General features: G+C 37.9%; 1 long non-coding RNA gene across 1 annotated transcript; it reads left to right on the top strand.

Annotated features, from left to right (window-relative positions):
• The first annotated feature begins 10106 nt into the window (after nt 1–10106).
• On the top strand, nt 10107–22749 carry LOC117212082. Its single transcript, XR_004488394.1, has 3 exons — nt 10107–10422; nt 13454–13456; nt 22736–22749. It is a non-coding gene; the product is annotated as an uncharacterized LOC117212082 (long non-coding RNA).
• Nucleotides 22750–25833: the final 3084 nt, after the last annotated feature.

Genomic DNA, 25833 nt, shown 5'->3' with positions numbered 1-25833 from the left:
ATAAAAAATATTGCACCAATAAAAATTATAAACAAAAAAGATCAATACTACATATACAAAACAACAGATACATCAAAAACAAGTCAACAAACAAACCAAGGACAGGACTGCTCAGCCACAATTGAAGTTGACATGGAAATCAACAAAGTAACAACTCAACAGGACAAAAGCTGAAAGGTAGCCAGCTATAACAAAAAAAGAAAAATAACAGGTAATCTAGATACGGAAAAGCAGCGATGGCTGCAAGAATTACCGCTAAGAAATTCCTTCGGCTCGCTAACAGAAGAATTAGACGACGGCCCAACAAGCAATACCACAACTCAATCAACACACATTACAAAACCTCCACCAATATTTGTTGAGGCGCAAATAATAGACTCGCTTATTGATCAACTAAACAATATAGTTGGAAAGGATAATTACACAATAAAACAAACAAAATTAGAACAGGTAAAAATCCAAACAAACACACCAGAAAATTATAGGAAAGTTATAAAAGAATTAAGGGGGAAAAATGCTATATACCACACGTACCAGCTCAAAACGGAAAGGAGTTACAAAGTAGTTATAAGAGGACTGCATCCAAAAATTAACACAAAAAAAACTAAGTGACGAATTAGCAAATATTGGCCACCAAACAAGAACTATAAACAATATTACAAGGTACGATACGAAGCAACCACTACCGCTATTCTTAATAGAGCTAGAACCTAAAAATAACAACAAGGAAATTTTCGATAAAAAAATTTTAAACACATTAATTACAGTCACCCAGGCACAAAAGAGACATACCACAATGCACGAGGTGTCAACAATATGGACACACTAAAAATTACTGCAACAGGAACCCGGCGTGTGTTAAATGCGCAGGAAAGCACCTTACAGTGAACTGCCCACACACGGGAAAAATAAATGATGTAAAATGTTACAATTGCGGTGGAAATCACCCAGCTAGTTACAAAGGCTGTTTAGTAAGAAAACAACTTCAAGGTAAACTTTTTCCGCTGCTTCGTAACAGGATATACACTAACTCTCACACACATCAGGATAGCACAGTAACTGAAACATCAACAAACATGCAGCATGTAATGAACATCAACCATAATAATACCAACACCTTTGGTAGTCGAAGCTACGCGCAAGTAGCCAAACAGTCAACACCCTTAGATAATCAAATCCAGAACAATAACATCGACGACGCTACAGAAATCAAAGAACTGATAAAGCTACCCATTAAAAACACGGAAATGTTAGCAAAAATGATAAGTGAACAAAACGCAATCCTTAAACAGCAAACGCAACAAATCACACTCATGCTACAGCTACTCACAAACACGCTAAGCAAAAAATAAAAGTGGACACGCTTAAAATAACAGCCTGGAACTCTAACGGCCTACAACAAAAGGCCCTAGAAACTAAAACATTCCTGTACAACAATAATATCGATATACTACTTGTTTCAGAAACACACTTCACTATAAAAAACTATTTAAAAATACCATACTACACCATATATGATACCAAGCATCCCTCAGGAAAAGCACACGGAGGGACCGCAGTAATAATAAGAAACGACATTAAACATCATTTACACAGTCAAGTTTGTAAGGAATATATCCAAGCAACCACCGTTACAGTACAAACTAGCAGCAACTATTTACAGTTGTCAGCAGTATATGTGCCACCGCGACACAAAATTACATCACAAATGTGGGAAGACTACTTCCGACACTTAGGTGACAAGTATATTGCAGCGGGAGACTATAACTCAAAGCACACACTATGGAGATCAAGAATCACCATACCTCGAGGCAGAACCTTGGAAAAATACATTAGAAATAATAACCTCACTATATTATCCACAGGAAGACCGACATACTGGCCGACAGACCTGAGCAAAATACCTGACCTGCTAGACTTTGCAGTTACAAAGGGACTAAACGCAAATAAACTAAACATAGCACCCAGCCTCGAGCTTACCTCCGACCATACGCCCATAATAATTACATACAGAAACAAACCAATACTTTACAGCAGCACAGAGAAGCTATGCAATAAAACCACCAAATGGCAAGTATTCAAAGAAATAATAGAGAGCAAAATCAGCTGCAACATCCCACTGAAAACACCTGAACACATCGATCAAGCAGTAACAACACTCACAGAAACTATCCAAGAAGCAGCAAGGGCAACCACTATACCTGAAACAATCAACAGACAAACAAAAACAGCTCCACTAGACATCCTCGAAAAAATTAGAGAAAAAGGAAAAGCGAAAGCAAAATGGCAAAAACACAGAACAAAAGAAAACAAAAAACACCTAAACAAACTCACAAAAGAAATAAAAAACAAAATAAAAGAGCACAACAACAACGAGTTCACAAAGTTCATCGAGTCACTATCTGCTCACGAGAACTACAACTACTCCCTATGGAAAGCCACAAAAAAAAAATAAAGAAGACAACAAAAATGGTATCAGCAATCAGAAGAGCAGACAACACATGGGCAAGAAGCAACGAAGAGCAAGCTGAAGAATTTTCCAACCACCTATGCAACACATTCACCCCACACAACATCAACAACAGTAACCACAATAGTCATACGGACGAGGATGCGCTAACTACTAGTACACCAACTGACAATCACTACACCATACCCAAAGCAACAGCACAAGAAATCAGAAACATAATTGAGAAAACAAAAAACAATAAAGCACCAGGAATCGACCTAATTAACGGCAAAATCTTGAAAAACCTTCCGCCAAAAGCGATAAGACAAATCACAATAATAGTAAACGCAATATTAAAAAAAGAAATGGATCGTACATTTTACGTGGTTTTCTTGTGTTATTTACTTTTAATTTTTTGTCTCGAATCGAGGCGAAATAATAATACTTCGAGCTTTGCTTATTAAAACTAGCCTGATGTGTCTGCTTCTTCAAGGATATATTCGATGATTGAAACGTTATTGGATCTCATCCAATATTGGAACCGTTAGAATAGTGCTTGAGAGACACACTTGGAATAAAGTGCCGTACATTGGTGGTGCTTGAGAGGCACACTTGGAGCGTTAAAAGTTAAGTCAAATACGGATTTTCTTTTTTTTTTTAATTTATTTACATTTATGTCCAGTAGGACATTTGGTAAAGTATTATAGCTTAGTGGTATAGTAATATAACATGTGGATGGCTACCCCCACTGGGATACCATCTTCGAATTTGATTGATTTATTTCTTTAGTGTGATGAGTGTTTGTATGTTAGGTTATGTCCTTTGTGAGATCTGTTGGGCGTTTCCTTTTTAGTCTTCTTTTTATGAAATACGGATGAGCAGTTCTGCCTGAGCAGCCGAGCTAAACGGACGTGTAAAACAGTGCTTCAGAGAAAGTGCGGTAAGTGGGGAAAAGAAAGCTACGAACGTCAACGCCCATAGCCAAATGGTGGAAAATCCATGTCTTCTACTGATAAGATTATTATTACTAAATTCAAAATATACAAATACAAATATACAAATACAAATATATCAAATCCAAGCCAATCACTAAACGAAGAACAGGAGTGCTCAGCTATAAATATTTTTTTTGTTTTTTTTATTTTATTAATTACATTCACAATTTGTCCAGTTTGGACATTTGGTAGAATTTTTTAGCTGTTTGATTATCATCTCGGAATACCATCTTCGTGTTTGTTGGGTTGTGTCCTTTATGAGGTCTGCTGGGTGTCTCCTTTTCAGTCTTCTATCCATGTTTGAGGTGTTGATCGTTTCCGCAGCTAGCCGGCTTGGGTGTGTTCCTATTCTTTCTTTATATTTTCCTGCGTGTCTGTTAATTTCCTCTTTGACCGTTGGTATTCCCAGGTCCTTGCGTATATCCTCGTTTCTAACGTACCATGGGGCGTTTACTATTGTTCTAAGAATTTTAGCTTGTACTATCTCTATTTTGTTTACATGTCTCATTGCTGCTGTCCCCCATAGTGATATTCTGTACGTTCAGATTGGTTTTATGATCGCTTTGTATATTTTTAATTTATTTTCTATACTTAATTTGGATTTTCGACTTGTTAGCCAGTGCATTTGTCTCCTTGTTGTCTGTATTTTGTCTATTATTGATTTAGTATGCTGTTTCCATGTGAGTTGTATTTCTAAGTGGAGTTTCTAAGTATGTGCGTGCCGTTCAGTAGGATGTTTGGTGGCATCGGTTTTCGCAGTGTGACTGTAATATGGTTGTATTTATCGGGGTTTGCTTTTATTTGTTTATCTTGCAGCCACTTTTCTATTTTTGTGATATGTTCTTGTAGTAATTTGACTGCTGTTTCTGGGTTAGTGTGTCTAACTAGTACTGCTGTGTCGTCCGCGAATGTCAGTATTTTGCTATTGGTAGTTGTTGGTATGTTGGCCGTGTATAGTGGAACCCCTGCCTTGATGTCTTTGACTTTAGAGTATGTGTGCTTGATTTTTATTACGAAGGTTCTGCTGCTTAAGTAAGATTTTATTAATTGGTATATTTGATCTGGGAATTGTTTCCTGATTGTTTGTAGTAGGCTTTCGTGGTTTATTTTGTCAAATGCTTTCTCTATGTCCATAAAGAGGGTTGTACAGTATTGTTTGTTTTCTAATGCTAGTATTATTTCGTTGATGAGCCTATGCATTTGCTCTATAGTGGAGTATTTGTTTCTGAATATATTATTAAATAATATAATGAATTAAATAATATAATGAATTAAATAATATAATAATATAATGAAATAATATTAGAAACATCTAAATATGACGAGTCAGTGACGTTCGTTTTATTGTCAAAGGCTTAAACAAAGAATCGACAGTGGTTATTTGCAAAGTGTGAAACAGTGGAAGGGGGGATGCAATGCTGACACAAGCACCACAGTGCTCAGACGAGGAGGGTTCTTCGTCTCGCCATTTCCAATCCCTCTTACGCTTAGCGACGTCATTCAACCAACACTAACGGACTATGAACGTTCTCCTTTACACGTACCTACACACAGAAACATCGTTACCTGTACACAATACGCGTACCGCAAGTCTGGCTCAGCCACTTGCAGACACCTTAGAATTAACGCGGTGATTTCGAGTACCCTGGGGAATTCTTTGCTCGCCCGCCAGCTACGCCTTCTTCTTACAAGCTTACGGTCCCGGGCTGAAGCTTTATTGGACTGTTGTGCTTGCCAGTCGAAACCGATTTACGAATATTTTTTCGCGGAGAATACGCGCTACGTCTTTCGTCGAGGGTAACGACCGCTGTTTAGTTGACTCTGTTTCATTATAAGTCGAATCTGTTTGATGTAATCCTTTCGATGGCTCCTTTTAGATAATTTAGGGGAGGGGGGTCAGACGATTTGTTGTTTAAAAAGATTGTGAACTTAACAAGTGTCATCAAATAACACATTAATATTCTATTAACGATGCACATGAAATAGTCACGAAATTTTGCAGTGTTATCTGTTCGGAGGATAGTGATAATCGTACTCTTGTTAATGTATTTTGCGTTAAATCGATATCTCAATTTGTTTTGAAAATATAGTACTGCAAAGTTGTATAATAGACGTATATCTAAGTCTATAGCCTTCGGCGGTCTGACCTACAGTTTTTCCAGGAAACGCACGTGCTTAGCTCATTTGCATCATGGCCCTACTTAAGAGGACTGGTCCCTATCACCGCGCGCGGTCGATTGTATATGCAGTAAATGACATCCGACTTCTTCATGGAGTTTGTCGAAAATTTACTGTTCAAAACGATTGGTAGACAATGTTACTTCGCAAATATCGCATCTTACATTCTTTATAACAGAGGAAAAAGAAAAAATTATTTATTTAAAAAAATAAGAAATAAGAAATGAAATCATATTATTTCTCGTGGAATTCTTTAAAATGGTCAATACAATAAACTGATATAGGCGAGATGCTGACAAACGGGTCAAACGTGATCTCTCACATCTGAAGAATACTTAGCGACTGAAATAAGAAGCAGTCGCAGCGCGTGTAATAATCCGCGCTTGGTGATAGAAGACAGTCGCAGCGCGCGGATTAACCCCTTCCCGTGACCAGACTGATGCTCGTAAACAGGAACTAACATTCAGTCACGATCGTAACGGGCAAAAAACAGTCCGCGAGCTCGGCTTGTTATGTCAGACTCGCGATATTCATGTTTGGGCCAAAATCTTCATCGCGAGTCTGACTCGATAAAGTACGGGAAGGGGTTAATCCGCGCTTGGATGCAAATGGGCTAGTAATAGTAATAAAAAAGAACACACTGTCCGTTACTGATCATATTAGCCAGATTATGGTTGGTCAGTGACGCGATGCAAGTGAGAAACCTGAGAGTACGAGAGAGATAGCGACAGAAAATTATCGAAGAATTCGTTTCTTTTCAAGCGATGATATCTCAGCAACGAATAGCCGGATCGAAATGAAACGAAAAGCATTTTACAGAGAAGGTTTACTTACTTTGATAGCTGCAACTTAATTTAAAGATTTTCATTAGATTTGCAATGGTAATTGTTTAAATTTTTAGTAGTTTTAATAGGTTACTTGTGTATTTAAGATTTGTTGGAATAAATGTGTATGTTTTTTGAACAATATCGTTCATAATGGTATTGTTAATAGTTTTTATACTAATTATAATGTAAAACCACATGCATTTTGCAAAATTTTTAAGGGTGTGCGGCAATAAGCAGGCAGTTTCACTATTTAGATTGATTTGATATTTTAGATTTATTATAAGAGAAAGGATATCGGTTTCATATTCAAATTATCGCTACGAATATTATTCGACTACGAGTTTATAACACGTTTGAAAAAATCATTTGATTTAAAGATGATTTTTGGTTCAGAAGCAAATTATTTGTTTCTTGTGAATTAAATATTAATCGTGTACTTACGTAATGAAATTCAGAAATGAATAAAAAGTGGAATTGATCGGTTTGGTTTCTGAGAGGTTCATTTCATAAATCAAACTTAAGTATTAATAATCACGAACGCATAATATTTGTATCTAACATATATTATAAATTATTAAGTTTCATGCTAAGCTTAATTTACGAAGCTTTCTCGTGATTTATATTGTAGTTTCGATCACAACGAAATCCTAATATCGCGCGTTGAAGTAGGAATCAATCGATTGCAGCAGGTTCATGGCTCGAAGAAGGGATTTGGACAACGTCTCGAAAATCAACGATATTGCCTTTGGTAGGGGAGCTTAATTAGTATGAATTTTTTTGCTTGGTACTTTATATCTGAACGAGAGTTACGAGTGCTGCTAATCGAACACGGTGATCCCATTCCACTCGTTCTGCTTTCCGCTCGATCTTGTTGACGTTTCGAAGCATGAAGCATGGGCAGCAAAGAAAAAAAAGAGAGTTGAGAGCAGAATAATACAAGAAATTCAAATTGAATCTTTTTTTCTTTTTTCGTAATCTGATTGTCTACTGTGTCACATTTTTCATTTCCGATTAGCAGTTATTACATGTAGTTGCAGGCAGAAATTTAGTCATTTTTTGCGTTGCATGAGCCAGAAAATGATTTGGCAATTTAATTAACGGTTTATCTTTGTAATACTGTTTATTTTGAATTCAGAAAGATTAATAAGTTCATTATGTAAATAATGATAATCGATGCAGATATTTAAAAATTTATTATTTAAAATATACTATTATGACTCTACTATCAGAAGGACAATAACATGAAATTTATTATCATTTCGTGAAGCATACTAATTTTATTTTAATAATGAAAAAAGATAACACCTTTTGATGATTTGTTGTAGGATCGTAAAAAAGGTAGTGAGAAACGATTTTGTTTGCAATCTGTTCAGGAATAACCGCAATGTAAAATGCAGGTGTTTCCTTTTGGGCTTGCAGAACGCGTATTTCACGGTACCCTCTAATCTTCCGAGAAAGCAACCGACGAGCGCGGATTATCGAGCATGCAGCGAATTTTCTTATGAGAATCCGTGTTTTTCGAGTTCGCTTTCGGTTGTTCTTCCGTTTCTCGTGGGCTCTTGGGAGTCGTTGCAGCAACTCGGAAAAAGAAACAGCGGACTGCTGGCTTTTCCTAATTTACGCCGCCATTAATCACATTCGTTCGTTTCATCCTGTTTCCGCTAATTTTGTGTACTAGAGGCCGTTAGTAATTTTTCATTTACCGAGCATACGAACACAGAACGAATGCCATCACAACATTTTACTAAAACGAGAGGATAAGAGTCGTATTTAACGTTCAGCGGGATTTTTAATTCTTTTGCCATACAGAATTTTAATGAATTTTTAGTGTAATAACTTTGAAATTCACGAATTTATGTAAAAATATCAGTTTGAAGCAAGGTACAGTGACTCACAAAAATTCCCGAACACAAGAATTGAAACAATGAAAAATTGTAGAAACTCTTCATGAACATGTTATGTATGTTTTATTAGCATTATAACGAGATTCGACTATCATGGTTATATTGATAAGATTTTTAATCAAATGATAATTTATGTGGCAGTTGCAAGATATTTACTACATATATTTTGTATAAAATTAGTATACAGCATAAATAGGTACGTTGAACATATAATAATAAATAGTGTCTTGAGCAACTTGTTCACTTAAAGCGAACCGTTCCATTCAAACTATAAGTCGACTAGAAGTAATGAATGCAATCAACGAACAAGACCATACAATTAAAAAGAGAATGTTGCAGTACATTTAATGTACGGCCTTCGTTATACACAAGAAACATGTAGCAATAGAAAATGTCACTAGTAAGGATAATTTATGCTTGTATCATTTTCAACGGATCCCACCAGGACTGCGAGTAAAGAATTTTTGAGGAGCATACAATCTCTGTGCATGCACATCCCAAGAAATTATGGTATACAGGAATTTCCCGCAAGAATATTGTTCACGGATGAGGTAACATTCAGCACACGTGGTATGATTAATCTTGGTAACGATCACGTCGAGACCAATGGAACTCCACACGAGCTAATAAAATCTAATTTACAGGGACGATATCTTGTAAATGTATGTTTTAGCTTAGGGAATTCTTAATAAAAAGAAAGACGGATGTTTGTTTGATTTATGGATACATATAATTATTAAAGTTATTAATCTTAGTGTTATCCTAAAATAATAATTAATTCTTTTATACTAGTTATTATATAATATTAAAATAATAATTAAACAATAAGGAAACTTGGAATCCTTCAAACATCGATCGATGAAATTTGACATTTGAAATCGATGAATTTGATGAAAAATGTAGAATAGATAATTAATTAAGAAGTAGAAAAGCTTGAAATTCTTGAAACACTGCTAGAAAATAATATGTAAAATTCTCACAATATTTGTTATCGAACGATATTTTAACTGTTTTACGATAACAAAAGGAAAAAACGGAAGGAAGAATTGTATTGAGTGCGTAGCAATGTTTTATTCGACAATATTTTGATATTTCATAATATATATCATATTATAGTTGGAAAAATTTGTAACAAGGTCATGCAGTTATAATGGAGAAACAAACATAACATGGTAGCAGATAGTATCCGTTGAATCAATAAGAATTGCAAGTACGCCTGCTGTCATAGATGTAACCAGAGCACGCGATATATCAAACGAATATTAGAAATATCGCCAACAATTTTCAATGTAATAATTTCCATAGTCAATTATTTTATTTATCTGTTTTTAGCTGTCACTGCAATAATTACCGTCTCGATAATTCAAATTAATTATCATGTGTAAAAATTACGTCATATTAAGTAGCAAAGACGAGCAATCTAAACTTTTGGTTTATAGCACTTGAACATTTAACATCTTCCCAAGTACGTTTAACCGTAGTTGAATAAATATCGGTCGTTTCATAAAATCAGGCGGCGGCGCTATCATTTTATTTACAAGATTATTTCTTCAACAGTTGCTACCGCTGCAAGACTTAGCGGTGTCTTTGAAAAGAGCAGTTTTTAAAATTCCACATAAATCCATCTGGCACATTCATTCGTTTTAAACTGCGCAAAAGACCGCAAGACATCGCAATCCATTTAGCTCAGCCCACTTTCTGGAATTACAGTGGGAGAACGCAGATACGAGCTTGTGTACACGGCGAAAAATTGCTTGCTGAAACGAAGGAATACTTTCAACAAAAATATGCAAAGGCGCTTTACACTGATAATACCTTGAATTATACATAAATGTATCATATCTTTATTAGACCAGTCCGAAATTCTTAGAACAATTCTTTTGCTACATCGAGAAATCTTTTCGATTAAGATCGTTTCACATCCCTTCAATTTAATTCGACTTAATTAAGGTAATAATATTCCAAATTTGTACAGTGTTTGTAGAAAACTATTATTTTATATAATTTATTCAAAGATCAGAAGTGACTCAGGAATTTGAACACTTGTTATAGTAAATTTTCATGTATGTGTGTATAAAAGATTTTATAATTTCATTGGTAGTATATTTTGAAATTCCATTAGAACTGTAACTCAAGCCACAATAAGCAAAAAGCATTGATCGGTATTGCACGATCTTACTTTACTTTTGAATACGTATAATCTATTCATCTGCAATGAATTGAACGAGGTGAGTTATTCACCAGTAATTTATTAAAAATTCAAATATACAGGTACCATGTAGATATAGCTGAGAAATCACGGAGGAATATTTCTAGAAATCAGTGGGTATCGAAGAAAGATTCTTCATTCTTTTCTGTTTGATCATAGATAGAAACGAAGGTCCAGCTAGTATTCAGTTTCTTCGTATTAGCCAAAGGAATCAAAGGCAATTGCCAAGGGTTGCGCTACCTGGAAACTGTCTGAATAGCTCCTCCTTCGTTCCTTCGTATTCTTCCAGCCTCGTTTTCTCAATCTTATCTATGCTCCTTGATGCTTCCTACTTTTTTGGATACTGAAAACGTGGTTACGATGAAAAGCGTTCTTCCTTTCAACGAAAACTTTAGGAAGCAAGAGAACAACGAAAGGAAGTCGAAGAAGACAGTTGCGGATGATATCCGCTCTCTTGCGTTTATACGTGTTTTAACAGAACTTTCTTCTACTTATGTATGTATTTTGCGATACCAGCTTTTGATGATATGCTCTTATACAAGTTTGTCGTCCTATGCTGCACGTTCTGCCTTTTGTGATTGTTAGCCTCTATACAAAAATCGTTTTTCTTCGGAATCGCTTTAGAAATAAGTCGAATATAAATATAAATGTGTTCAAATATCTTAACCTCGGCCGTAATTTTCAAATTTAATAGTTAAACTTTAAATTAATAGTTCAGTTTTAAATTGATATTAATTTTAACCTTAGTTCTAAAATTTAATATACGAAAAATGAAAAAAGATACGAAGCAGTACTTTTGTGTTTATGTTTTCCGTATATTTCATACGATCAGTATGAAACTATATTTCAGAGCCAAGGCTTTGTACAACTACAAGAAAGGGTAGTTCTTTATAGTTTAATAAACTAGATTATTGAAGTAAATGTATAGTTATGAATGTCTTGGTTATGTAGGTGTGGTGTTGCATAGATAAAATGTATGCGAAATATGCAAATTGCTTACACTTAACGATGAATAATTTTAAAAGAATTCTTCAAGATAAGAAGAAGCAAACTTTTTTGGATTACTGAATTGTGAAAATTATATGAATTCTACGAATTTTGATGGGAGTTTAAGCGATGAACAAGATTAAAATTTGCATTCTCGTTGATATTATTTTGTAATTAATGTAAAATATAAAATAAAATAAAATTTGTCAAAATTTCCCAATATTGAACATATCCTAATGTATACATGCATACAATGAATGTATCTAAATAGCTAACAGTTGGTCAAACAACACAATGGATCTAAATCTCGGTGTTAGGGCTTTATTGTTGTTGGTTGTTGAATTTAAAATTTTCTGAAACTTCTTATATCGATCGGAAATTATACAAGCAATATTCGGTACTCGTTATCAACGTTGGTGCGTTTTAATTAAAGCAAAGTCTTCGATGAAATGAGTGATTTCGACAATCGTTGAAGAGATTCTACTCCTCGATCAAGCACCGTTCTTATGGATTTATTTCGTAATTTCCTTTTGGGGACACTTCATTGTGATCGGCTTCAAACGTCGAGCCTCGTTACAACATCGTTAAAAATGAATCACCGAAAATCTCATTATGAATCACCGATCATCAACAACTATTATTTTCTGACTTTGCCAAGATTCTCAGATATCATTGTACTACCTTCTTTTGACTTCGCTTCTTGACTGAAATAATTCTGTTTCAATTATAATTACGGATGAATCTCATCTTTACAGATTCGTTATTTGTCACTGTTATATAGAATACGTTTTACTGATATCATATATGTACTGGAATTATACTTCATTCTTTCAATTCTCCCTCGTTAAAAAAAAGAAGTAAATATATTATCTGTGACTGAAATAAAATCTATTTTACCAGATCATTTTTAAAGAATTTCCTTAAATTTTTCAACATTTTTCGTATTATTTATTAATTATATATTCATAGTTAATAGCTTTTCACAACTTCACACTAAACCAGCATTTTTAAATAAAATTTTAATTCCCTGTTCGTCGTTATTACTTGTTAAAAACTATTTTCATCAATAAAAAAACTCTTGAATTTGTAAAAAAATTCAATCTTTAAAAGATCTGCATGTAAAATTTCGAATATGGTAACAAGATCAAAGCGAAGTATCGTCAGGTAAAACACGTCTGATGAATAGAATATTAGATCTTTGCGTGTATTTTATATATTGCGAGGTGAGCAGCCTTTTAAAATCTTTCGATACCACTTGTCTTCATCTAGGCTGAAAAGTCTGTGTGGCTTATCCGTATTGAGCGAAACAGGCGCTCGAAAATCCCGTTACGAATCTCCCCACTCTATCCAGCCATGATTCAATTGCCGATATTACGTGGTTTCTTTGTTGCACCGAGCTTTCGGTCTTGGCTTAACGGAAACTGGCCAAAAATATTGCACGTGCTGTTTGTCAAATACTCAGACGAAAAATGTAATCCCCTTCTAATTTAGCGAGATCGATCATCATTTTTCGGATTTTCTCTTAAAAATCCATCATCTCCCGGCTGAAGTCTATGTTGGACTGTCAAGATATGTACGTACTTTACTCTGACGTAATCTTATGATGAAAGTAATTCTTATACAGATGACCCTCGTTTGTAACTGTCTTTTGACTCCGACAAAGTCATCCCTGACAAATTGTAGTTCATCCGTTAAGATACCTTGTATTATATCACTATCGATTATGAAACAGGAAGACTAATTGTAAGAATGATTTTCGTATAGAATTCGCAGAAATGTATCCTACTAAGTTATATAGTTTTCATTCATTATTCCAAAATGCTTTGTTATGTTAAATATTTCTAAATTATTGATTATTACAAATCGTTCAACTTAGTTTTAAAATTACCTATAGCAAACGAGAGATCGTTTATTAAGATACCTTGTATCAATATTTGACGAGTATCACAAATTTCTTTCAATTTTTAGGTTTCATTTCTCCAGCTGTTTTATCAAATTATGAATTGTCGTAAACATACACAGTTTAATTATTAGTACAATCTAACTTACAAATGAATTACAAAAATATTTTAGAGTATCGGTGTAACAAAATTCTCCTTATAGAAAGCAATAAAATTTATAAAAGATCAACTATCACAATTAATTTTCATATTAAATAGAAATATAGAGTTGCTTTGTTCTTTAACTAGCAGCAAATTTAAGTTGATCATAAGTAAACACGAGATCCTGGAATGATTCGTTTTTCTATTTTTTAAGTGTGACCAATGTCCCGCAATAATATCTTTGGCTACTCTTCCTTGAAATTGGCATTAAACGACTGTTCCTTCTTCCATCATTGGTTGACATCGGAAAGAAACGTCCAAGAATATCCTGTGAAGTGGATAGGTCTGGTTACGAGATGGAATATTGCGTGTTCAGACGATCTTCCTTTCTTTCCTAATCGTTTTTCCTTTCGAGGACGATTTCGTCCTGCAGAATGGTATAAGGCTTTGGTCTCTGCAACTTCGACCTTCCTTCCCTTACCTTTTCATCCTCTCCTACCAATAACGATCACTTTGATGTTCTTGGAGCACACGCGGCAATACATCGATCCGGAATACATAGAATAACTGAAAATTGTTATGGGGAAAAGGGAAAGGGAGAGAAGCAAATCGTCCATCTCGCCACGCGATGTCATTAAATTCTTCCATCTAGTTTTCCTTTCTCTTATTTAACGTAGTTTCTTCCCTAATATTCTATATCTACATGTATCGATCTATCTATCTATATATATGTCGGAGATGAAAGGACACCGGAGCCTTCCCTTTGGAATTTTGGGGAAGTCCCTTAACACTTTAATCTAGATTCTGCCATAGCCGTAATTAAGCAATTGTCGTCATTCAATCCGATTGTATTTGTTCGAGATTTATGATAGTGAGCTTGGGCTCGAGGCGACAACCAGTCGCTGAATGTAGCCACGGTTAAGGGATGAACGTTTTTACCTAACAGAGATATGAAGTAATTCTATAGCTCTCCTTAGAAGAAATAGTTGTAGCGGCACGCGACAGTAAACATTCCAACGGTTTCTGTCCCGTGGATAGCCACACGCAGACACTATTCTTCGGGTAAGATGATTGCCAGATGTCGACGCATCTCCACAGTACATATTCAGTTAGCCTGAGGACCCGCTATAAATCTTAAGATTTAGTTAACTAAAATCCTTCAAACAGGCAAACAGTCTTTGTCCCAAATACGGCAAGATAGGGGAAATTTATATATCTCACGAAAGACGCTTCCCCCTAGCAACTTTCCCTCAAGGGCGGCTAGCATCCTTCTCTATCCACCAACATGGAAATTGACGAATAAACAGCAACGTCAATTTCTTTCACTTTCCGAACGAGAGCATCTCTCCACGAATCCGATGATCTCGTGTCTTTAGACACAACCCACCATAGTTTTCCTCTGCAGCATTATCGCGACGGAAAGATATTCTCTCATAAGGTCACATTAACGAGACACATAACGTCCTTACGCTCAGTGGATATTCTATGTTTTAACAAAGGGTTAGTTCATGGTAATAGGTTATAACGTTATAAAATATAACGTAATACGTTATAACGTCATACCATATAACGTAATACGTTATAGCGTCATATCATATAACGTAATACGTTATAACGTCATATTATATAACGTAATACGTTATAACGTTATACCATATAACGTAATACGTTATAACGCCATACCATCTAACGATATACCATATAACGTAATACGTTATAACGTCATACCATATAACGTAATACGTTATAACGTTATACCATACAACGTAATACGTTAAAACGCCATAGCATATAACGATATACCATATAACGTAATACGTCATAACGTTATACCATATAACGTAATACGTTATAACGGCATACCATATAACGTAATACGTTATAACGTTATACCATATAACATAATACGTTATAACATTATACCATATGACGTTATACCATTTAACGAAATACGTTATAACGTTATACCATAAAACGTAGTACGTTATAACGTTATACCATATAACGTAATTCGTTATAACGTTATACCACATAACGTAATATGTCATAACGTCATACCATATATCGTTATACCATATAACGTAATACGTTATAACGTTATACCATATAACGTAATACGTTATATCTTTATACTATATAACGTAATACGTTATAACGTTATACCACATAACGTAATACGTGTAATATCGTGATGTAATATGTTTACAAAACGTGGACAATAGAGATGTTAATGAGACAGAAAAGACGATTGTGGCTTAACTTGAACTATTCATACCAAACGTACAGAACACAGCGCAATCCACACTCTCTCGGCAACGCCACTCGCAACCTCCGTCTCCGCTCGACTCGCACTCTGTTTCTCGACTCGCCGTTGTCGCATTCTATTGCCCTTTTCCTAGGCCCACCGCACACGTGTTCTGCAGACGCTCGTGGCCAGGGTCACGTAGGTCTTTTCCACGAAACTATGCACTTGAAAAGACCGATGACACATTGATGGGCCCGACGGCGCCTCGGCTCTCGCGACACTGTTCATAGTTCGCCCGATATTTCCCAGGCCTTTCGTCCACGATACTACATTCGGCCATCCTGCAATAACATCTGCCCTCAGATGTTGCCTTCTATCTCGCTGTCATCAGATGCGTCACTTTCGGCATTTAGGACCCAAGGTTTCATAAAATCGAGGTGTGCACGGGTCCTTCCTCAGGTACTGCTTCGCACGCTTTCTTCTTTTCTTGTAATTTCGCAGGTTCCCTTCTAGCTTACCTATGTTTCGTTCGGTTAGGCTACAGTCAAGGCAGTTGGATACCACGTGTTCGACCCTTTCGCGTAACCCCTTGAACCAGAAGTCCTTCTTGACCATAGCTTCTGTTTTGGTAACCTCGAAATGCCCACGCTCGTGCGCTTGCCTGACTACCTGAGCCCGCATCGCTTTCGATACTACTATTAGCACATCGTCCTCACACTCCTTATACAAAATATTGTTTCTTACTACCTGCCCATCGGCCTGACTGCACGTTGCGGCGTCCAAAATCCTACGGACTTCAATGTCCTTGTTCTGTGCCCTTCTCAACCGTGCAATCAGCCCGTCTTCACTCTCCGTTACATACATAGCGCTCGGCAGGGGGTTCCTACTCGGAGCATCTACATGCTGCATACTTTTCCCCGGCCGATGACACACCTGATACTTAATCTCGCCTAGTAACAAGGCCCATCTAGCCACACGCACACACAAATCTTTCTTTCTAACTACACCTATCGGACTCGCATACTCCAAGTCTGACGATTTGATGACACCCTCGTTTATCCACGCTTCCATCAGATCATCTACTTCCTTTCTTTCCGACGGCGCCAGTCTTCGCGGTCTTCGCGCTACCGGCTTGTCGCTTTCCAAAACTACTTTTTCGGTTATTCCGACGTCTCGCTTCTTCTCCGGCCTATACCCCCTAACGATATCGCGAATCGCTTCACGATAATGCGGTTCCCGTACGTGTGTCAGGTCTGTTTCGTCGGTCTGTTCTACCGCGTTTACCCTCAGTACATCCGGCGCGTCCTCGTGACCGTCGGTCTGATCGTCGAGTCGTAAAAATGTCACCTCGCCCCGTTTGACTCGCAACTCTACCTGGTCTAAAAAGTCGGTACCTAAGAGTAGACTGTGTCTTGTCATTACCTTATTCGAGACAACATGCAGAGTGACAGTAAAGTCGTACCCGTCGACCGTCATTACCCTTGTGAACTCGCCCCAGGTACTATTGCCAGCGGAACCAAAACCATCAAACTTAAGTTTGCAGTTTCCCAGAGGTGGTGATCCTAACCTCACATACTCATCCGCTCGTATGAACGTAAGGTCACTACCTGTATCCACTAAGGAGACAAACCTGCAGCCATCTATCGACACGTCCTTCACGTACTTTTTCCTCTCCGGTCTTGAGATTACGTAAGTCTCTTTCGGTTGTGCCGTACACCTCGCTGCAATATGTCCAAATCCGCTGCACTTGAAACACTTAACACCTTCTCCCCTCTCCGGACACGTAACACTTAGATGATCCTCACTACCGCAAATGAAGCATCTTCTTTTCTTCATTGCATCTACAGATTGACTGGGCTTCCCGTTCTTCTGGGTTTTAGCCGACTTCACAATCGACTTTGCTCTGCGACTCTTCTGCTCTTCGTACATTACTAACCTCTTCCTCAACTCTTTGATTGACGTAGCGCCGTACAATACAGCCTTATTGTTCTCGTCGTCTATTATTCCATCCACTATGTATTCCACCTTTGCTTCCTCCTCCATGTCCACATGGCTAGCTATTTCGAGCATACGGTACATGTAAGCCAAACATGCTTCATCACTCTCCTTTTTTGTTTCTTCAAGTTTCTGATGTACTTGCCTACTGTTGACTTTCCTCGAAAATTCTTTCACTAGCCCCCTCTTCAACTCATGCCAAGTCCTGGCGTGACACTCGAAGCTCGCAAATATTTTCGCTGATCCCTTCAGCAGCTTCCTCGCGTAGACTGCCTTCTGCCCATCCGACCACATGCACGTATCAGCGACTTCCTCGAACGACTCGAACCATCGTTCGACATTTTCACCTTTGTCGCCACTAAACGACTCTAATGCATCTTCGACGTCTCTAAAACTCAGCGTCGAACCAACACATGCCCTTCGACAACATTCGTCACGGTCCTGATACACCCTTCGCGTATCTCTCTTGTATTCTCTTGCGTTTTTCTTGCCATCTTCATCCTCACTTTCGTCGTCGCTTTCTTCTTCCGACGATATGTCATTACCATCCATGGCCGCTCGTAGCCGTGCGCGTAACTCTACTTTTCTTCCCGTCGTTTTTAAACCCAAACTAGCGAGGCGTTCCTTCAACTCCTTCGTATTCATTTTCTCAACATCCTCATCTTCGTTGCAATCACGCTCAGCTCTCTGTACATTTTCTAAATCTCGTTGACCGGTTAGCTCTTCACCGCCCGTCGATCCCTTACGATACGATTGTCCAGCCCTACACGCCCGATTCAGCCTTGCAATCAGCACTGACCTCGCACCCGATATAGGGAGGTTCATTCGCGCGAGCTTATTCCTCAGCTCCTCCAGCGTCGAACCCTCTTCACCCGACAATCGTTCGTCCTCGACGTTTGCCATTTTTCACACTACACAAACTTAAACAGTCAACGATATCGTCTTTTACCGCACCGCGTACCGGTAAATTCACACTAGCTCGAATAGCTCTGTTAAACCGTTTCGTTTTCTGTCTTGTCCAATCCCGGCTGAGCCCCCAAAATATGTAATATCGTGATGTAATATGTTTACAAAACGTGGACAATAGAGATGTTAATGAGACAGAAAAGACGATTGTGGCTTAACTTGAACTATTCATACCAAACGTACAGAACACAGCGCAATCCACACTCTCTCGGCAACGCCACTCGCAACCTCCGTCTCCGCTCGACTCGCACTCTGTTTCTCGACTCGCCGTTGTCGCATTCTATTGCCCTTTTCCTAGGCCCACCGCACACGTGTTCTGCAGACGCTCGTGGCCAGGGTCACGTAGGTCTTTTCCACGAAACTATGCACTTGAAAAGACCGATGACACATTGATGGGCCCGACGGCGCCTCGGCTCTCGCGACACTGTTCATAGTTCGCCCGATATTTCCCAGGCCTTTCGTCCACGATACTACATACGTTACAACGTCATACCATATATCGTTATACCATATAACGTAATACGTTATAACGTCATACCATATAACGTTATAACATATAACGTAATACGTTATAACGTTATACCATATAACGTAATATGTTATAACGTCATACCATATAACGTAATAGGCTATAACGTTATACCATATAATGTAATACGTCATAACGTTATACCATATAACGTAATACGTTATAACGGCATACCATATAACGTTACACCATATAACGTAATAAGTTATAACTTTATACCATATACCGTAATACTTTATAACGTCAAACGATATAACGCTATACCATATAACTTAATACGTTATAACGTTATACCACATAACGTAATACGTTACAACGTCATACCATATATCGTTATACCATATAACGTAATACGTTATAACGTCATACCATATAACGTTATTGGTTATAACGTTATACCATATGACGATATACCATATAAAGTAATACGTAATAACGTTATACTATGTAACGTAATACGTTATAACGATATACCATAAAACGTAATACGTTATAAGGTTATACCATATAACGTAATACGATACAACGTTATACCATTTAAGGTAATACGTTATAACGTCATACCATATAACGTTATACCACATAACGTAATACGTCATAACGTCATACCATATATCGTTATACCATATAACGTAATACATTATAACGTTATACCATACAACGTAATACGTTATAACGTCATACAATATAACGTAATAAGATATAACGTCATACCATATAACGTAATAAGTTATAACGTTATACCATATAAAGTAATACGTTATAACGATATACCATATAACGTAATGCGTTATAACGTCATACCATATAACGTTATACCACATAACGTAATACGTTATAACGTCATACCATATATCGTTATACCATATAACGTAATACATTATAACGTTATTCCATACAACGTAATACGTTATAACGGCATACCATATAACGTTATACCATATAACGTAATACGTTATAACGTTATACCATATAACGTAATACGTTATAACGTTATACCATATAACGTAATACGTCATAACGTTATACCATATAACGTAATACGTTATAACGTTATACCATATAACGTAATACGTTATAACGTTATACCATATAACGTAATACGTTATAACGTAATTCCATATAACGTAATACGTTATAACGATATACCATATAACGTAATGCGTTATAACGTCATACCATATAACGTTATACCACATAACGTAATACGTTATAACGTCATACCATATATCGTTATACCATATAACGTAATACATTATAACGTTATACCATACAACGTAATACGTTATAGCGGCATACCATATAACGTTATACCATATAACGTAATACGTTATAACGATATACCATATACCGTAATACGTTATAACGTTATACCATATCACGTAATACGTTATAACGTCATACCATATAACGGAATACGTCATAACGTTATACCATATAACGTAATACGTTATAACGTCATACTATATAACGTTATGCCATATAACGTAATACGTTATAACGTCATATCATATAACGTAATACGCTATAACGTTATACCATATAACGTAATACGTCATAACGTTATACCATATAACGTAATACGTTATAACGTCATACCATATAACGCTATACCTGTATAACGTGTAATACGTTATAACGTCATACCATATAACGTAATACGCTATAACGTTATACCATATAACGTAATACGTCATAACGTTATACCATATAACGTAATACGTTATAACGGCATACCATATAACGTTATACCATATAACGTAATACGTTATAACGTTATACCATATACCGTATTACGTTATAACGTTATACCATATAACGTAATACGTTATAACGTTATGCCATATAACGTAATACGTTATAACGTAATACCATATAACGTAATACGTTATAACGATATACCATATAACGTAATGCGTTATAACGTCATACCATATAACGTTATACCACATAACGTAATACGTTATAACGTCATACCATATATCGTTATACCATATAACGTAATACATTATAACGTTATACCATACAACGTAATACGTTATAACGGCATACCATATAACGTTATACCATATAACGTAATACGTTATAACGATATACCATATACCGTAATACGTTATAACGTTATACCATATCACGTAATACGTTATAACGTCATACCATATAACGGAATACGTCATAACGTTATACCATATAACGTAATACGTTATAACGTCATACTATATAACGTTATGCCATATAACGTAATACGTTATAACGTCATATCATATAACGTAATACGCTATAACGTTATACCATATAACGTAATACGTCATAACGTTATACCATATAACGTAATACGTTATAACGTTATACCACATAACGTAATATGCTCTAACGTTATACCATATAACGTAATACGTTATAACGTCATACCATATAACGTAATACGTTATCACGTCATACCATATAACGTTATACCATATAACGTAATACGTTATAACGTTATACCATATACCGTATTACGTTATAACGTTATACCATATAACGTAATACGTTATAACGTTATACCATATAACGTAATACGTTATAACGTTATACCATATAACGTAATACGTCATAACGTCATACCATATATCGTTATACCATATAACGTAATACATTATAACGTTATACCATACAACGTAATACGTTATAACGTCATAGTATATAAGGTTATACCACGTAACGTAATACGTTATAACGTCATACCATATAACGTTATACCACATAACGTAATACGTCATAACGACATACCATATATCGTTATACCATATAACGTAATACATTATAACGTTATACCATACAACGTAATACGTTATAACGTCATAGTATATAAGGTTATATCATATAACGTAATACGCTATAACGTTATACCATATAACGTAATACGTCATAACGTTATACCATATAACGTAATACGTTATAACGTTATACCATATAACGTAATACGTTATAACGTTATACCACATAACGTAATATGCTCTAACGTTATACCATATAACGTAATACGTTATAACGTCATACCATATAACGCAATACGTTATCACGTCATACCATATAACGTTATACCATATAACGTAATACGTTATAACGATAAACCATATAACGTAATACGTTATAACGTTATACCATATAACGTGTTTATTCGACCAATCGCGGGGAGACGTAATCGCAAGGAGAGACGTCAACGGGGGTCGTAAATCCCCGTTACGATTATAACAATCGACACCACGAATTGATCGATCCCCTGATTTCCGTTGAGATAATAGGGGTGATTGAGGTTGTATAACCCTGGGATTCACAGAATTATAAATTATATATTTCCAGCACTTAGATTACACTGACGTAGAGAAATAAGTAATTAACAACTTGTCGCACGAAGCTAAGATAGATATGTGCGTTAGAGCAGGGCTCTTATAATTGGATTCAATGTATTAGTGGACGTAGCACTATGAGATATTTAAGAGACGAAGTGTATGCTCGACAATACCGAGACCGACTCTCGCGTTATGCTTAGACTGCCCCGCTGGGCATTAGCGTATACTTAGTAGTTGACTTTTCCACCGATGTAGAAGAAGTGAAGTTGAGTGACGATGCTGTGTCCGAGGAAAGCTAAGGATGGGTGTGTCTAGCGCACGGGACCATCGGATTTGTTGGTGCCGATGTTATTTAGGAGAGTGAGGGAATAGGCTTCGTTTTTAATTGGTTAAACGAAGGGTCTTAACTGCCCTCGAGAGAAAGTGGTTAGTGGGAGGAAAGTTGCAGCGTGCGTGAGAAAAACCAACTTTCCCTTGTCCAGCCGTGGTAGACAATAGTGTTTAGAAATTCCTCAGAACCAGATGTTTGTTTTGTTTAAAGGACCTTTGCAGGCAAGTGACTCGGGTTTATGACGGGTGCTTAAGGATATTGAGGGTACGCCGTACGGAAAAGCGGACATCTGGTGTCCGTCTGGCCCGCGGTGTGTGACCTGGGCCAGGCAGAGAGGCCCGGCGTAACATCCTCCCCCCGTTGAGAGGGTACCGATCAAAATTTCATTAAAGGTGGAGTTGATTGGAGCAGCCGCCCGACTCCTTGTTGATTGCTGATTGTCCTCATTCTGCTTGATCGGGTTGGCTCGTTGGTAGGACGAGCTGTGTGGCACGTCGTTCCAAGATGCTCGTTGCCGTATGACTTGTGGTAGTCTGGATGAGGCCGTTGTCGCCAGGGTGCCTTCGAAGATACGGTCGAAAGTCCGGTGCGTTGAGGATATGTTGTCTTCCTTGCGTTCTGGATCGCCGTGGTCATCTGCATTGCCTGGCGCTTTTCTATTGTGGTTCGCGAACCAGGAAGTGTCGTGAAACAGCTCGGCCCCTGAAGTATCGTGAGACACCTCGTCCCAGGAGGTGTCGTTGTACAACTCGCCGATTTCACAAAGGCACGTGAAATCCGTGGGTGGTTGCACAATGAAGACGTGAAGGAGGTCTACGGTGGATTGGGGGACAGGGCTCCCCCCGCTGATACATTCGTATCGCGCCTTCTTGATGATGCTTGGTGGTTGGACCGGCGTGGTCCAGTTTACTGCGAAAGACAGAATTGGAGACATCTTACCTTCCGTTTGGTTAGGTTTGGATCTGGAGCGGGAAGATTTTGCATCTCGGTCCAAGATGCTCGGCTCCGTATGAGTCATTGCCGTCCGTAGGTGTCGTAGCTGCCAGGGAAAATGGATGGCCAGGCCTAAGGGTTGTTGCGTTGAGAGCAAGTGGTCCACCTTGTAGGCTGCACTGACATCGACGAGTGTGGTGTTTTGTTTCAGCCCATTCATCGGTGTGCTCCATTTCGGCGATAATGTAGTAGGAGACGGCATGTCGGCTGGTAAGGTTTCATCCGTCTGTTGATCCAGAGACTCTTGAGCGGCTGTCTGATTCAACGCGTCTGATGGCGTGGAATCAGATTGTTGCGATGTTGATGATGTGAGCGAGGTTGTCGTTGTGTCTCGGGTGGGTGACACGTTGTGAGTGTCACGCGATGAGGTCCGCATGTCATGCGACAAGATCGGCGTCCGAGTCGATGCGATATTCTCCGTCGGCTCGGGTTTCACGCATGAATCGCATGTTTTTGTTGTCGACGGGGTTGTTGCTGATATTTGTTCAAAGAGACCTAGGAACCGCACGTCAAGCTCCCGATGCTCTTGCGATAACGAAGTTAAACCCTCAGCTTCCCCCTCATCTAACCCATCTAGCTCGTCTTGAACCGCGAGTATCGTCCTCCAAATTTCATCGAACGAGTTGCGGCAAGATATTAGGAAGAGTTTGTTTGCCTTCCCAGACGCTTCGTATTCATCGAGTTCGCGCCTTATGGTTGCAAGTCGACGGGCTACGGCGCCTCGTCTCCGCCGTAACGTGCTGATTAGTTCAGCTTGGGCCATATTTGATTTTAATAACCGGAACGATCTTGCTTGATCAAATGGACGTTGATCTGGGACTCGGTTGATGATCGTTACGATGCGGCGTTGGCTCGTGTAGATGCTGAGCGACGGAGGTGCTCCTCTCCGATGGCTGTTCCCTTGATCAGCTGACTAAGTGGTTGGAACTTGGATTTCACGCGACACTGTATAGTCACTGGTCAGTGCACTTTTTGGGCGACACGAAATCCGGCTCGAAGGACCATGTTTATTCGACCAATCGCGGGGAGACGTAATCGCAAGGAGAGACGTCAACGGGGGTCGTAAATCCCCGTTACGATTATAACAATCGACACCACGAATTGATCAATCCCCTGATTTCCGTTGAGATAATAGGGGTGATTGAGGTTGTATAACCCTGTGATTCACAGAATTATAAATTATATGTTTCCAGCACTTAGATTACACTGACGGAGAGAAATAAGTAATTAACAACTTGTCGCACGAAGCTAAGATAGATATGTGCGTTAGAGCAGGGCTCTTATAATTAGATTTAGTGTATTAGTGGACGTAGCACTATGAGATATTTAAGAGACGAAGTGTATGCTCGACAATACCGAGACCGACTCTCGCGTTATGATTAGACTGCCCCGTTGGGCATTAGCGTATACTTAGTAGTTGACTTTTCCAACGATGTAGAAGAAGTGAAGTTGAGTGACGATGCTGTGTCCGAGGAAAGCTAAGGATGGGTGTGTCTAGCGCACGGGACCATCGGATTTGTTGGTGCCGATGTTATTTAGGAGAGTGAGGGAACAGGCTTCGTTTTTAATTGGTTAAACGAAGGGTCTTAACTGCCCTCGAGAGAAAGTGGTTAGTGGGAGGAAAGTTGCAGCGTGCGTGAGAAAAACCAACTTTCCCTTGTCCAGCCGTGGTAGACAATAGTGTTTAGAAATTCCTCAGAACCAGATGTTTGTTTTGTTTAAAGGACCTTTGCAGGCAAGTGACTCGGGTTTATGACGGGTGCTTAAGGATATTGAGGGTACGCCGTACGGAAAAGCGGACATCTGGTGTCCGTCTGGCCCGCGGTGTGTGACCTGGGCCAGGCAGAG

Source organism: Bombus bifarius, unplaced genomic scaffold (genome assembly GCF_011952205.1).
Source record: "Bombus bifarius isolate JDL3187 unplaced genomic scaffold, Bbif_JDL3187 scf7180000008274, whole genome shotgun sequence".
In the NCBI taxonomy this organism is placed as follows: Eukaryota; Metazoa; Arthropoda; class Insecta; order Hymenoptera; family Apidae; genus Bombus; species Bombus bifarius.
Note: the sequence above shows the minus strand (reverse complement) of the source record. Positions and strands in the feature narration are given on the sequence as shown.